This window comes from Pinus tabuliformis, chromosome 2_1 (genome assembly GCF_031772625.1).
Source record: "Pinus tabuliformis cultivar Carrire ecotype Pingquan chromosome 2_1, CPIR1, whole genome shotgun sequence".
In the NCBI taxonomy this organism is placed as follows: Eukaryota; Viridiplantae; Streptophyta; class Pinopsida; order Pinales; family Pinaceae; genus Pinus; species Pinus tabuliformis.
The window spans coordinates 828,683,204-828,695,370 of NC_142299.1; the positions used below are offsets into that span (position 1 = coordinate 828,683,204).

Consider the following 12,167-nt stretch of genomic DNA (forward strand, 5'->3'; position numbering starts at 1 on the left):
CCTCATATAGACGATAGTAATACAAACATTGTATAGTTTGAATGTGGTTTTCCAAGTATATTCTTCTCTTACTCGAACTTGTTGATCCACTGATTTTATTTCTAGACTGATGAATTATTTTTCTTAGTCTAATTGGGCCAACAAATCATCTATCCTTAGCAGGGAGTACCCATTCTCAAGAATTTTTTTCAACATTTTTAAATTGATGGACATTCACCAAGTCCCATCCTTCTTAGGGATAATTATCTGTGTGATGAACACGGTGAGTTACTTCATCCAATAACACTTTACTCTAGTAGTTATTTCCATTGTTTCTTGACCTCGTTTTCCTTTATATGGACTTCCTAGGCAATCCAATGTTTGGCAATAGAGAGTCTTGCAGCAATTGCATCTCATTCTCCACTTCTCTTTTGGGAGGTGCCCCTTTTGGCTCTTAGAATGCTCCTCTCTACACATGTAGGAACTCTCCTAGTTTTTCTCTATGTCCTTACTTCACCAATCTAGGGATGCCTTTCCTCTCATTGACTCTTCTATAGACTAATTTTCTCCCTAAACCACAAAAACATATTTGCTGCTAGAACTAATTAGTTTATTGGCTTAGTTGGCAATTACCAATCAAATTTTAGACTTTCCCTTTTGTGCATTAAGGGTGAGGGATTTTATGTCCTTGTTGAGGAGTTATTGGTTGGCTCATACCATTTAGATTGCATCCCACATGTACACATCGGTACTGTCAAACACCATTTAACATACATCAAGTATAGCTACATCCAATTCTACTTCATTAATAAAACCAACATTGATAGAAATTTGATTTTAAAGTATTATGTAACATTTATTTATGAATTATTATTTACCCACCCCAAGGGATATGGGATTAGATGATCTCAAACCTCCATTCCCAATTGTTTTTACCAACTCTAATGCAATGATATTCATCTGAGATATTGCGCCGAAAATAACATCAACATATGTCTTCATAGCATATATCTTTATATGGAAGCGTTTGTCTTCCTTTTCTTCTTTTCGTTGGAGGCTACTAAGATCCAACCCCACCTACACTATTGTGCAGAATATCTCCTTATCCACATGCAAGCTACTTTCCAACTGATTTTTCAAATCTATGTCCATGATATTTTTCTTCTTCCCAAGCTTCTTTCAGCCCTTTAGGTTGAGTTTTGAATATAGTTTCCAACAATTATCCTCTGTGGCAACATCATTTCCGTAATGGTTGTAGTGGTTGATAGGATGTTTTCACTAGTTTGTTGTGGTCATTTTACTTTTTTCCTTTCCTACTTTTCATTTCCTCTATCCTTTTTTGGAAGCTTATTAGTGTTCCTTATACCTTGAACCACATGACTACACTGTCTTATATCACATTTTCTAGGTACTATGCCTACACACAAGCCCCATCCACCATTCCAGGTTTGAGAAACTGTACGTGATTTCGTAGATGGCTTTGTAGACCATATAGATACTTCACAAGTACATATACATTGTTGGGAGATATACCAAAAGTTATTGCCATCTTCTTGAATTATGTGTTGCACTCACATACACTCTACCCTTGTCTCTGCCTAAAGGGATGTAACCAAATCCACTAGTCCTCTACATACACAATAGGGTAGAGTTGGGAATCTATGAATATTTTGACATCTTACAACTTAGTGACAAGGGAATACACCTCCAACTTTTGGTTTACCATGTACCTTTCCCATGATATAATGCAATGGCCTTCTAGTTTCAAATAAATGAAAGGAACTTTACATTCCTCATCTATGTAGTGGTCACTAAAATAAACCTCAACACCATGCAACCAACAATTTTAGTTCAAAGCATCAATATCACCATGATATGGGTTGATTTTGATGTTCGCTTCCATCTAAAACATGGACTCTTAATCAGTCATGTCATTCAAATCGGGATTTTATTTCTCATGCTCATTCTTAAGCTCCTTTTCAGGTTCTTCTCGATCCCTTGATTTTCCTTTTGATTTGACTTATAAGTTGAAACCTCTATTTTCTTAGATTCTAGGATTTTTAGTGAGAGCTACCATAAAAAAATTTGATATTATGGTTTATATCTACAACTTTCTCTTTAAGCCATGTGAATCTCTGCTTTGTTGGATTTTGAAGGTTATCAAAACTAGATTAATCAACTATGGATGGGGTTTAATGATTTTATTCTTATACTAATATGATCTGTTGCAATTCCCTACAATATACCCAACAAAATATATAGTAATATGAATATGATATGTAAATTTCCATGGATATTCCGTTGGATAGCTCATCGCAAGAAATCTAATACTAACATACTAAAATTCAATTTAATTATCATATACGGGTTAACTTTTATTACACTTTATAGATTTTTTAAATTTCTCTATGCTACTTATGTATGTAATATATATAAAATGTGGAAACTAGGAAATAGATAAAATCATCACTCACAAACCATAATAAATTCAATATATGACTTGGGGAACCCTTTCTGACAAAAATGTAGCTTAAAGTTGATAGAGTTCTCCTCTCATTTTCTCTGAATGGAATTGGTACAAATACAAAGGAGTGAGACTTGTGGCTTGTGAGTTATTATAGAACACAAACACTCTTTATTCTTTGCTTTCTCTATCCATTCTTAGCTACTTTGTTCTACTATGAAAGAAAATTTATTGTAATAGAATCCAACTCCTTTTCCTCCCAATGACTTGGTAATAATGTGGCCCAATAGATAGCTAGGGGTTAATTTTACTCATGTTTGACCCTCAATATGAGTTACAATTGACACTTCCCGTGTTTTCTTCATTGTTTCCACATGGCTAGCGAAATTTCCATGAGTAACGAGGGTTGACATGGTATCCTCTTGAATTATGGTGGTCAATCATGATAGCTCAACTTTTGGGAGACAACGTTTTCATTTGAACTGTGATTGACATGATTCTTACACTATTTCAAAAGGTATTGAAGGGCAGAATAGTGCTAGTGGGTACAATTTTTAAGAAACAATGTTCTACACCATAAAAAAAGTTTAAGACCTCAAACTAGAAATGGAAGGTATTGAACCCCAATCATCCAATATGGGTCTCATCACTAAGACCACCGTTGTAGTTCAATTTCTCTAATATTTCCACATTGAAAACATCAAAATAGATGAAAAACAATATAATATTTCAATCATGATCAGAATAAGACTTTGTGTTGAAATCTAGATACAGAAATTTTGTAAATATATTTATAAGTGAAAAAACCCTATTAATTTTTAACAGAGATACCTAAAAAAGTGGTTGACTTGGAAACCTTTCCAAAAAAATTCAAAAAACTTAGATTTAAAATATTAGAAATTATAAAGTGGTTGACTTGGCAACCTTTCTAAAAAAAATTCAAAAAACTTAGATCTAAAATATTAGAAATTATAAAAAATACTTTGAGAAAAGTAATCATTCCAAACAACTTTTATTTAAAATATTAGAAGTTATAAAAAACGTTTTGAGAAAAGTAATCACTAAAATACCTAAAAAGGAAACTTAAAATATTTTCAGTGATGATATTTAGTCTTACGTCTTCCCATATTTTAATAAAGACTCTTTTGAATAAAACTTGTAATAAGTTGAAGATGAAGAAAATTAGGAGTTACAAAATTTTAAAGAAAAATTATGATAATCTATAGGTATTGGATCTACACGTTGATTTAGATATTTCACCCATATGTGATGATGCAACTTTATAACATTTTCATGGAGTAGAAAATAAAGACTATGGTTATGTTGATAATGGGAAAAAACATTATCTCTTGTATATATTATATATTTTTAAAATTAGAATATTGTAGGAAGGATGAGAAGTTTGAACATAAAAAATTATCTAGTTCTATCAGAAGACAAAGGCCGAAAAAAAACCATTTGAATATGAAAGGTGGAGTTGAAATGGAATAGTCTGTCGTCTAGTAAATGTTTCACTCAATTATGTAAATGGGTACTCACTTTATGAAAGGTGGAGTTGAAATGGAATAGTCTGTCATCTAGTAAATGTTTCACTTAATTATGTAAATGGGTACTCACTTTTCTGTTTATAGGACAGTGATGCTAGAGCCATCGACCTCACTTTTTAGCTCTTTCTCAAGGCACCAAAAGCTCTTTGCAGATTGGTGATCAAGCTCTCAATAAAATCTTTACCATTTAGTCCGCAGAGAATCAAATCAATGCACTGCACCTTTACCATCCTATCTGTAGCCAATGAAATCGATGAACCACATCTATGACAGGGGCAGCATATGTCGATGGGGCGAAAAAATATGAAATGTCAAATACTTTTCCACGAAGGTTCACATTACGTTCCGGCATTTGAGTTTGAGGCAGACCTCTTTCTATGGAATGACCAATTTGCGATCTATGGGCTTAATTTTATGCAGTTGTCTCACTCTCAAGTAATGGGACAATGATCACACGCACGCACTAGATTTCGACGCCCCACTTTTGTTTCGATAATGAGGTCAATAAAGGTTTGAAATTGGAAGATAAATAAGGAAGATTTAGATGGGAGGGGAAGTGTTGTTATCCTGCTAGGTTCCCTTTCATCGGGATAAGAAGAAGATAAGAAGATAAAAAGAAGGAAATAAAAAATGAATGATGGGAAGAATGAGTGATGTATAAAGATTATTATAAAAAAAATTAATATATTAATTAGTATATAATATAGTTAATATGTTTATAGTAACAATAAAGAAATATAATCTACTTAAATAAGTTGTTTAATTTTTATTTTTTAAATTAAATTTTAGTATTTCATATGTATCTATAAATATAGAAATACATGGTTATAGTTATGAATATATTAATAATAATATATTATATATATATATATATATATATATATATATATTTATGGTACAGGGTTTCAAATTAGGGTAGATATTTGATTACTAAAATTTATAGAGGTGTATATATAATACCTTCTAGTTTTTAAGAGGAAACACATATGGCTAACGATTAAACCATTAAACCACACTAAATTATAAATAAATTTATATATATATATATATATATATATATATATATATATATATATATATATATATATATTATATTTATACTTAATATTAAAAAATAATTATATAAATATAAAACAGCATCACGAAAGTCTTAGATCTAACCATAAATATTTGATTTTACAATTTGTTTATAATTTTTTTTATAGATGTATATTTGTGTTTAAAGTGTTTATATATATATATATATATATTATTTTATATATAATATATAAATTATATTAGCACAAAAAACATTTTTATATATATGTATATGTGTTGGAAATATATATATAAAACTAACATTTAAAATTTTAAATAAAATTTTTCAATTCGATATGATATAACATTTTAATTTGGTTGAAACAAAGCGACTTTTGTAATGGCTTTTATTTTTCTTTTCCAAATATTTTAATATCCATTGTTCTTTGAATGTGAGATAAAATTATATTTCTCAAAATGTGATATCTTATGTGATATCTTCTCTTTCTTAAATTAAAGATAACATTATTGGCTTCAACATTTTATCTGTATTTCAAATGTTTTCATTTGGATTTTCCCATTTGACTATAACGAGTGCTTCTTGCTTTTTTCCACATGTTTTAGTTGTTAGACATAAATATGTTTGGGGTGATATATGTTTGTCCTTGATTTCAAATGCATTCATAATACTTATAGTTTACCATACGTATCAGGTTGAATACATTTTCCCGATGTCTGGTTGGTTTTGATTTAAATATGTTTTTTTGTGATATAGGTTTAGATAAATTATGGTAAACGTGTGTTTAAGTATAGTTGTTTATGAACTTTTTTTAATTGACGTTTTACTTTTATTAAAATATTCTTAAAAATATTTTGTATATTTATAAAATCCGGTTGATAAAATACGTATGTTTTTGTGAACTGTAACAATCAAATCACTGCTTATAAAAGCATTTACATTTCGTAATTCCTTCCCTTTCCTCTGGCTAGTATGAAATGAGTGCAGGCTGGTTTAAAGCTAAACACATTTAAAATGCGTTTAATAACAAAAACACAAAATTATGATCTGGCGTGCTGAAGTATGCGGCAAAAATTGATAGATGATGGGGGTTGTCATGCTAAAACACAGGTGACAACGATGCGACATAAAACTATGTTGCAATGTTGAATTATGGGTACAAAGATACTAAACAAATCAATCTACTCTGATTGCAAATTTCCTTTTCCTGTCAGTAATTTGCTGGGATTAGGTAATTTGCATACAAGTTTCTACAATTTACAGGAATTTCACGCCCAATATCTACAATCAAATCTTGTATTTCCAATTTGTGAAAACACCAACTGACAAAAAAGCTTTCTCTGCCATACGAATAGCTTCCAACAATCTTAGGTATTGGTAGGGTAGGATCGTCAGCCTTTCCAACGACCTTAGGTATTGGTAGGGTAGGATCGTCAAGGCTGACAGTCTAGTCCATGTACCGTCTTGATATTTTGGCCTAGCTCATCACATGTCATATTTTCATATGTTATGTTGTCACAGTCATTTTAATCACAGTGATTGCATTTCCCTTTCTCAGTAAATAGTTCTCTCACATTACCATTGAATTGAATTAAATAGAATACATAGTGAGGATTAATGATTAAAATAAACCTGATACAGGGTATTTATTTTTGTTTTTTTTCTCTATTGATCGCACAAAACTTTATGATTAAAATAAACCCGAAGAGGGGTATTTATCTTTTTTCTGACTAGCGACTCACCCAAAAACTTCAACATGCAAACAAACACTATATTTGACTTTACCAAATATAAGATTGAACTCAAACTCATAGTGTACTCAGTTAAATCATCCTCTAAATTTAGACTACTCTGCATGCGGGAGTAATTACGATTTCCAACATCCCCCTTAATTACCACCGTATGACTCAAAGTAACTCAACGAAGCCTGCGAGGCTTACAATCGAAATTGAATCAATCATCAGTCAAACATGTTTTCTCATCTATGTGTTAGCTTGGCTTACAATGACTCAAAACTTTGACAATTTTGCATTTTCTTTTTCGTTTCTTCCAAATTCCATATTATTGAAATTTCTTCATTCTCTGTTGTGCATTCTTGCTATAGGATTTATTCATTTGCTGCTGCAATTTTTCTTTGACCTGTCTTAAATTTGTTCAGAAAAATAATTTGATCTGTTCTTCTATAGACTTTTCTTCAAATATTTGTTCAATCATGGATTATTTCCACAAATCTTCATCTTCAAGCTCTGTTCTTCATTCCTCTTCATGCTTTATATTTTTGACTTTCTTTCTACCATATTTCTTGATACCAAAATATTATCTCTTCCCGAATCCATTGCTAAAAAATGGTTGTAATGCATTCTTCCTTGTTTTCAGAAACTTTCATGTCCTTCTGTTAGCTTTCATCACCAGGTACTACTGCTTTTTGTTTGTAGTCTCCACACTTAACATCTTCATTAGGATTACATGTAAAATCATAATCATATTCATTTTCTTCATTCACCACTTTATTTAATTCTTGTATTCCAACTGTAAGTTTATGACTCTCATCAATTTGTTCAATTGACTTTTGAATCCATTTTTCAATGAGCTTCAAATCTGCATCAAACTTATTAGTAGTGTTGTTTTTGAATTCTAGTCCCACGCTATTTTGAACACCTGCATATTAAAAAACAATGTTAAAAATTTATTTTTTACGCTCTTCAGTGAAAGCTTTCTTCTCTACCTCTTCCTTCTCTGTCTTGCTTTCCATTGCATGGAGACTGTTTTCCACTATTATTGTGAGTGTATATTCTCATAAAAAAATCTTCAATCATTTTATCCTCTTCTTGATCATCAGCTGCTACTAGATCACATATTGCTTCATGAGCAGTTCCAACTGCTTCATATCTTTCTCATACACTGGCAACTTCAACCTTCAATTCTTCATCAAACAAGACACTTGTCATATTTCCACAGTCAATCCCCATTTCAAAAAGGAAACCATAGATATCATTAACATAATGCTCATCCACCCTATGGTGGGATATCAAAACATGCATATGGTCATTTAAAATTTCAACTTCACCAAATTCATTAGTTATGGTTGGATTCACCGATGCACATCTCTCTTTGCAGTCATCATCCTCATGTGTTTCATCATAGTGGGATTCACCATCATCTGCACCATCCATGCTACAGTTGAGTCCTTGAGAATTTATATGCTCTTGCTTTGCCTCACACACAGAGGCTTTAGCTTCTCTCTTTACAATCTTTGTTGTATTTTCTCTATACATAATTGTGTCTACATAATGGGTTTCACTGTTATAGTCTTCGGGACCATCATCCCCTTTTGAGTGAGATTTTATAAGCTCATTTATCTTAGAGTCTTTCTCATCTACTCTTAGATCTACGACTGACTCAACAAATGATGACACACCTTGTTACCACATGACACCTTCTTTTGTGTCAAACTATGCTTCCAGGATCTTCTATGCTTCCCTGGAAGTTATAGCTTTTTCTATGTTAAACAAAAACTTCTCATCTAATGTCTGTTTGATAAAATCCAATGCTAAAACATCACATACTTCATCATTTTGGTTATTCGAATGGTACTTAATTATCTCTTTACCTTAAGGAAAAGTTAGCATTTTGATAATCCAAGAATCAAAATATTTACCTGTAAATATAGGAGGTGGTAGTAGATCTAGGCTACACCAATCATCATTAATCTCTCTTCCATCTTCTACTATATTTCTCAGTTCTTCGACTGCAACCTGAACTTCTCTAAATATGACAATGATCTTTATCTTTTCTTTTCGATTCATTTTCTTAATCTTTTTCAGTTCGCTTTGTGACACATGGTTGTTGTCTTTATTTTGTCTTATGGTTACTTTTTTTTATTGCATGAGGTTTCATTCTATGTCACCCCAAAAAAAAAAAAAAAAAAAATTCATATACGAACAATCTTCACCCAAAAACGCTATCATATTTCTTTAAAATCTTCACCCAAAACACACTTTCATGTTTGATGAAAAAAAAAAAAAACTATTACAGAAAAAGATTTTTACGAAGCCTGAAACTTGAATAGTCTTTTTTGATTTTCTCTTTCCTATAACAATGAAATAATACCATGCTTTTTTCAATTATTTTCGCTACCAAAAATCTTTTCAAAACACAACTATCTCGATGCAAAAAACATTCGTAATCCTTTACATAAAAAACACTCCTTTTCTGAAAGCTTTAAACAACCTTAGGAATCTCCTTTTATATTTGTAAATCCATTTTATTATATGTAAAAAAAGCTTTAACACACCCCTTTAATAATCAAACTATTTTCCAAATGGTTGTCACTTATTTTCGTTGTTATTTTTGTCGTCCTGTGCCATCCTTGAACATTAAGATGAGAATGGAATCACCTGGAATGTCATCCCGTGCTATCCTCGACCGTCCTGTGCCCTCGACCGTCCCGTGCCATCCTCGGCGGAGGGCTTTGCCCAACAACCGGCCCTGAGAAGAAAGACAAAGGGAAAATGGAACATCGCAACAATGACCCCAAACAATCCCTCGAAACCCTCTTGTCTTTTGGTATGACTTAATTTCTGATATGTCTGATAGATTGCTTGTTTTCGCTGTTATTTTCGCCCGATGCCATCCTCGGCAGAGGGCTTCGCCCAACAACCGACCAGGATAGCAATTCCCTCTCCTCTTGGCCCACAATTCCACTCTCCTCTTGGCATTAGGGATAGAACACAAGCTCTGTCTATCAACAGATAAAATGTGTTCCAACTGTTGTAGTTTGTAGACACCTCAATTGAAAATTTTGTGTCCTATTTTTTGTGGGGTTGAGAAGAGATTTGGGTTTAGAACTGGCTTTTAAATATTAATCAAATTTTGTAGGTTGCCATAACTGGACAAAGTTTCAATCCTTTTATAGAAATTTTTGAGTCCTGTTTTTTGTGGGGTTGAGAAGAGATTTGGGTTCAGAACTAGCTTTTAAATATTAATCAAATTCTGCAGGTTGTCGTAACTAGACAACGTTTCGTTCCTTTTATAGAAATTTTTGTGTCCTTTTTTTTGTGGGGTTGAGAAGAGATTTGGGTTTAGAACTTGCTTTTAAATATTAATCAAATTCTACATGTTGTCGTAACTAGACAATGTTTCAGTCCTTTTTGCCGTAATGAGATATCCTCTCTGCATCTCAAATTCCTTCATTTTACTTAATCTGTTTCCCAGTGTTTCTCTGCATTTCTGGAACAATGCATCCATTACTTCTCTGAAATGGTGTTTAAGTAGACTCTCTGACGCTGCTCTCAATTGACTTGCATAACGTTTCCCTTAGGCTTCCCTTTTAAAAGCTGATCCTCTCATGACATCCATCACCTGTCTTCACCTCGTCCATGAGAGCTATTGTCAGGAACTTCACTCTTTGTATTTGAAATGAATCCTCTCTCACTATTTCAATGCTCACCTATCCAATAGTTTCATCTTGCAATTTTCTTAAATTCACTTTAAATTTTTTTTTGGGTTCCAACCACTCTAAATGACCGCAATCCACTTCTCTTTAAAGTTTGAGATCAATGGATATCATTATTAAGCCATTGCACTTTTGTAGGAAGTCGTTAGATTGACTAATTTGAGTATATTTACAGTTAAGAAAATTTTGGGTTATTTTGGTTGGGATGAAAATAAAAATTCTTTAATGGCCATATGTATGGGGTTGTATAAGTCTACCATTGCAGTTATTTAACGAAGGCCATATATAGCTTGCCTGCATTTATATCTATGAACAAATTAGTTATATGTTTTTAACCCTTAATTATCTAACAAAAGTTACATGCCCTGAACCAATGAAAATCAGTACACCAAATAGAATGAAAAATATACAATTGAAACATTCAATTTGTTTCAATTCACAAAGGCAGATTCTCCAACAGCTTTCAGTGGATTCTCAATTTACACAGTGTAGTTTTGATCTATAACACTTGATTTATTAGATATTCAATTTAGAAGACAAATTTCTCCAAACTGCTTTGAGTGGATTCTCATTTATACAACACTTTTCCATTAGTTTACATTTTGATAGTCCCCTGAATTTAATACTATTGTGCTAAATGTGGATTCTATCATCATAACTTAATAATTCGATTCTAAATTCTTTTTGGAAATCTAATTTGATGTGACAATAAAATAAATAAACAAATAAGGAGTTCACACATTTTACAGTCGATTCCAAAACCAGTTACTCATGGTTCTGTGAAGCATGCCTTCAATGTTGAGATCGAAGGCATCCTTTGGAAAAATCTCACCATCATCTTTTTCTATAGAATTAATGTAAAGAAAAATGGGTATAATATTAATGATCTTTTCCTACATTTTACTAATTTTCTCCTCAGCATAACTGCTCAATACATCCTCAATTTTGAGGGTGTTTATGGAATTCACCAATCTCTCCTCCCCAATAATAACATAGTAGGTTTCTGGGTCTGAAGGAAGATGCCATGTGTATTGCTCATACACAGAATCCCTTCTGAAAAATAGCGGTATACACCAAGCTATCAACCAATGGAAAGTCGATCGCCGAGTCAGGGAATTCCCGGGTGGTTGCAGGCAAAAATTAGCCTTCAGCAATTCTTGCATTAGGGCCTCCGGCTTGTGACTGCACTGCATCTTAGTGCAATTCACCATCAACCATTTTGAAGAATCTATGCATTGCTCAATAACGACAATTCCCTCTCCTCTTGGCATCAAGGACAGAGCACAGGCTATGTTTGTCACTAGATAAAATGTGTTCAGGTTCTCTGATGTTAACAAGCCTTCAGAATTGTCTATGTATATAACATTTCTATTTGTTTGTTTGTCCCCTTCTCTATTAGTTTACAGGAAAATTTTGTTCATGATGATGGGCTGCCATAGCTGGGCTTCATGCCCTCGCTATCTTGATGTACAGTTCTATATATACATGATTAAATGATAGGTTTCTTCCTACTCTACTTAATAATGAGTGCTCTCAAAAAATTATGATGAGTTAAGACTGTCTGGTCATTTGATTTCTATATTTAGACTTTTTCATATGTAACTTTATAATGAGTGCTCTCAATTTCTCAAGTGTCCCCTCAATGAATAAAATTATCAGTGGCTTTTTGACATTTAATAAAACTTA

General features: G+C 32.4%; 1 pseudogene; it reads right to left on the minus strand.

Moving 5' to 3' along the window:
• Positions 1–11,224: 11,224 nt before the first annotated feature.
• Positions 11,225–11,692, minus strand: LOC149203211 (xyloglucan galactosyltransferase XLT2 pseudogene; annotated as a pseudogene).
• Positions 11,693–12,167: the final 475 nt, after the last annotated feature.